General features: G+C 33.3%; 1 long non-coding RNA gene across 1 annotated transcript; it reads left to right on the forward strand.

The window, feature by feature from the left end:
• The first annotated feature begins 1,669 nt into the window (after positions 1 to 1,669).
• On the forward strand, positions 1,670 to 2,188 carry LOC118752322. Its single transcript, XR_004994667.1, has 2 exons — positions 1,670 to 1,937; positions 2,067 to 2,188. It is a non-coding gene; the product is annotated as an uncharacterized LOC118752322 (long non-coding RNA).
• Positions 2,189 to 5,179: the final 2,991 nt, after the last annotated feature.

Here is a 5,179-nt window from a genome sequence, read left to right on the forward strand (position 1 = left end):
ATTTGCCCGGGTACCCGGGTAATATACATATGTTGATGCCGGTTGTACGAAAAACACCCGGGTAACGCGACATAAAGCTTCTTGTATAATCTTTTTGGTGAGGATAAATATTTTTTCCGTGAGACAAATTTTTTTGATACATTTTTTTATGTCTAGAATGTACGCGACTATGTAAACCTATCCGCTAGCCTGAGTAGATGCAGACAAGAAAAATAAATTAAAACATTGGTTTCTGTACTTAAATTCAAACTTCTAGTTTTTGTAAATGCATATACATACATGCATGTGTACATATGTATGTATGTTTGTATATTTAAAAAATATTAATATTTTAAAACAGCGACCGAGAACAAAATATATGATCGAAACTAAATGTCGTTCTCGTAGTTTGTTCCCAAGAACGCGTCAAAACCAAAACCAAAATGAGAACAAAACTGACGAGAACGTTCTCATTGGAAATTATATAAGAACAAAACCCTGTGGAACGTTCCCAGAGAGAACAAACTGCGAACAATAATTTCGGGGACATTTCTAAGAGAACAAAATGCTAACAAATTTTTCTGGCAAAGAAAAAACGGAAACAAAATTCTAAGGAACTTTCACTCGAAGAACAATTTGGGAGCTAAAGTCCCAGGAACTTTCTCGAAAAAGGAACAAATCTTCTCTGAACTATCTCATAGCGTTCCATGACTTTGAAATGTTTGAATATTAAAGTTAATCAAAAAAGAACTGAAAGATAATTATGCAAATAAAGTTAACGAAAGATTTAAGACACGAACTTTTCTTTCACAGAAAATGAAAAATTGTTCCATAAATGGACAATCACCTCATAACGTTCCATGACTTTGAAATGTTTGAATATTAGAGTTAATCAAAAGAGAACTGAAAGAGAGTTATGCAAATAAAGTTAACGAAAGCCTTAAGACACGAACTTTTCTTTCACAGAAAATGAAAAATTGTTCCAATAATGGACAGTTCACCATAATGATAAACGATCTGGAAGTTGAAATGATCCAGCTTTCCTCTGGCTTAGAATTAACATCCGTGGTTCTCAATGAAAAAACTTTTCCTCCAAACACGCAGACTACCCTCTCATTCTTAACGTCAAGTTTTCAAAACTTTTGTTCTCGCCTTGTTCTCTAGCAGGACGATCCCCAGACTTTTGTTCTTTTTTTCCTTTATGTTTTGTTGTTCGCTTTGTGTATTTCGGCTCACCCTGGTGTTGATTTTTCTCAAGTACAGTAAAACCCGCTTAAGAACCTCACGAAAAATGTCAGCTTTTTGAGGTACTTAGGCGGGTTGGGTACTTAAAAGAACCCGCTTAAGGACCTCGATGCGGGTACTTAAGCGAACATAATGTGTGATGTAGGTACATCTTCTTGTTAACTTACATAAATAAGTCCTTGAATAAAACATAAACATTTAATAAAGTATACGTAAGTTAAAACCAAGATCGTAGCATTATTTAAACGCGTTAACACATAAAGGAAAACTTTATTAAAAAACAGATAAAGCAATGTTATGCCATTTTAACAAGAGTAAAATTAAAAAGTCATTGATTGTACATATTTATACATACATACAAACAGGGCGTATCATTTTGGACCAAATTAAAAATGATATTTTATTAATTTTGATGAGCTTCTTTGGCCTAGTTGGTGATTAGTGCAAGTAAAAACAACGTGGATGTAGAAAAGAGAGAGAGGACAAGATACACACTAGAGAGCCTTCGCATATTAGAGAATAGAAAAAGAACGATGAATACAAAAGAAGACACAGATGATATTGCGGCTACTTATTTATTATGTTTGTGACAAGAAAATCAGTATGACAAGTGTACCAAACGATAATGGTACAATGCTCTAGCTTTTAAGTGTTTATGTTTTAGTGTTTATATGTTTATGTGTTTATATGTTAACAAATATACGTATATGAAAGTAAGTGTATATTTTTGCTGCGTGATAAATTCAAATATTTGAGACTTTATTAACTACATGTTCAATGTAACTTTTGTTCCTAATTGTTTTTTGTTTGTATCTTCTTTTGTTTGTTAATTTAAAATAAAGATTGGCCCCTGAGGATGCTAAGGAGTTTAGCGAAACGTAGGGCAAAGCAGTGAAGAAAAAACGTTGTTTTTACTTGCACTAATCACCAACTAGGCCAAAGAAGCTCATCAAAATTAATAAAATTTACGAAGAAAATTGGCCAGAAAATAACAAATTATATTAAAAATGATATTGTTTGCCACTTATGTATGTTTATTTTTTAATTTTTAAAATTTTTCAATTAAAAATATTCATTCCCTAACAAATACCATAGAAACTTGAAATATAAGCTTAAAATTTTGCAGAACACTAAAAAAAGTTCATAAAAATTTCTCAGAAGTGTTTAAATTTTTTATGAGTATACAGTTTCATAGCCCATTAAATTTTAGTGCGCAGTTTGTGGAAGGTGTGTAGCGCTGCCACTGAATTTCAAAATATGTAAATGTTTAAGGAAGTTTAAAAAAAGCACTTAAAAGGGGAATATTATAAGTAAAATGGTAAATGGGGTACGAAAAATGTAGGTACTTAGGGGGGTTGGGTACATAAGCGGGGAGGTACTTAAAAGAGCGATTCTCTTCAGAATACATTAAAAAATTCACCGTGCCCAAAAATGTTGGGAAGCGGGTTAGATACTTAAGCGGGGGGGTACTTAAGCGGGTTTCACTGTACCTACTTTTTATCATTAATATTACATACATGGCGTATGAGTAACATTCTTACCTAGTCATATTTTATAAAAACGAAATGATTATTATTATTATTTTTAGCTCCCTACAGTTTAATACTTCTACAATCGTAAAATTATTGCTACTACCTTGAGATACGAACATTTGTTATAATATTTCCCCATATGGTATGGAAGATTCTTAAAGATTTTCCCTATGTACGTTCGTTTGCGGTATATAATGGTAAATGCGCTTAATTTTTACTTCTCCACATTTTTTCGGGTGCTCGGGTAACCGTGTAATTACCATACTGCCCGGGTACCGGGTCTACCCAGGTAGCTCATTACCCGGGTGAAATCATCAGCCCTAGTTTAAAGTGATGTAAAAAAGCAAAATTCATTAAAATAAAGTAGAAAAGCAAAGAAACAAATTGGCAAAATATGTATTGAATTAAATAAATTCCTGCATTTATATGACATTTCAGTATTTTAAAGCTTTTTGGCCAATAACTCTAAGACTTAATAAAACTTTTTTGCTGTTTTCGTCAGAGTTTGTTTAAAGTTTTTTATAGATATTGAGTCTAACCCTGTAGCATTCTGATTCTTTTTCACTTGTAAGTATGCACAATGGCAATGTTGCGAATAAAGTTGTATGGTAGTATTGCACTTTAGCTTGATACGGCCAAAAATTGGCGAAAAATTTCGAGAGTGGTATCAATTGACGCGTTTTAATGCCAGTAATAATAATCCTAGAGCGGAAATTAACTTTTTCGGTTAATTGAAGAGGTATTATTTTTTGAACCATTTCACGCAAATAAATGGAGTAAATGGAGTGAGACATTAGCACAAAAAAATATCAAAATATTCGCCATAAAAAAGCGTTTGCATTGTTCAACTTTGCATTCTACTTCTGGTTGAACGGCCTTTCAACTAATCGCTTTCAACAAAGTTGGTCGCCAGCCAACATTTAGCCCTTCAACTTTTTTTCGTGCAACCCGGCGTGAGGTGAACACAAGAGTTGAACGCATGAACCAAAAATACAAGATCACGTAAGAACGCGACGTTGTATTTGTAACTGGTTTTGAGAAAAAGGTTTGCGGAAGCGGGTTCGTCAGCTGAGCGTTTGTTTACATCACAAGCACCACTATTTTACACTTTTATTCAAGTAAAGAAGAGTTAATTCAACATGACAACACATTTTAAAGCATTTTGTTGCATCATATTACCTAAATTGTGCGTTTAAAGTGGTTGACAATAATTTTGGCTAATTTTGGTTTTCGTTGTTTTCTTTGCTTTGTTTACTTTTCGCTCGTTTTCCAGTGAAACAAGATGGCGTAGAATCCGCTAAAAAAATCGACTTTTTTCACTCTCTTGTTCTTACGTGATCTTGTGTCTTTCGTTCATGAGTTGAACGCAAATTCGCCTCGTTAAACGAAAACCAGTTTTCGCTGAAAACTACTTGAAAACTTACATTCCACTCATTCCAATCGGTGTCTTTACTAGTTTTTTTTCGATTGTTTATCAAAGTGGAAGTCATATTTTATCATCTTTAATACGCCATTTCGGATTAAAGCTGATGCCAGATAAAACTTTGTAGCTTTGCGTGACATTTATAACTTTGCCAGCAAAGCGCCAGATGCAAAAGGTATGTCACAATGAACGCCAAGAAAACAATTTTGTACTGATTTTTTACTCGTCAAAATTACTGTGGATTTTATATATTTTGTTTAAAAATATCAGCAATGTAATTAAGTTTTATGTTTCTAGAAGTGTTTTCGTTTTCGGTCAGAATCATGATTCAATAATTAAAGGTTAGATAAACTGACAGTTGTCCCTCTCGCACCGCTCCCTTAGGCATGGCACCAAAAAAATAGTAGTTTTACGTATAAAAAAGTACTATACGGTAAATTTCTATTCGAAATAAGCAACGTTGACATCACTGCTGCCATTATTGCTCTTTGTTTTCTTCATATTCGCTGTCATTTGATTTTTCCGATTGCGTGAATTTGGATAAGTTTGCCAATAATTTCGAGCTATTTCTTAATACAGTTAAAGTTTTTAATTATTAATGTGTAATATATCTAATTTGCTTGATAATTAAGCGCAGCGCATACAATTTGGGTCCCACTGTGAGGTACTATTTTAACAATTGTATTTTCTGGTCGTGCGGGACGTGGTCATGTATAAATTCCGCTTTTATTTAATTAAATCTATTATAAATCGGTTTCTTTCCAGAAAACCTTGTCCGAAGCTTTTAAAAAGTGACTATAAAGTGGCAATTTAACCAGTGAACTTTTTTCTTTAAAGGATTCTTTGTGTTTTCACTTTTTGGCTTTCGACTTCAGCGCTGCTCCAATTGTTAATTTTTCCTGCCCCAGAGCAGCGACATCATCAATTCGCTTTTGTGGACACTGTGTTCCATTCACACACACGTAAGTTTAATTAAAACAAGTGACTATAAGCAAACAAT

Source organism: Rhagoletis pomonella, unplaced genomic scaffold (assembly GCF_013731165.1).
Source record: "Rhagoletis pomonella isolate Grant_MI unplaced genomic scaffold, Rhpom_1.0 Rhpom_scaffold_01395, whole genome shotgun sequence".
Classification (NCBI taxonomy): Eukaryota; Metazoa; Arthropoda; class Insecta; order Diptera; family Tephritidae; genus Rhagoletis; species Rhagoletis pomonella.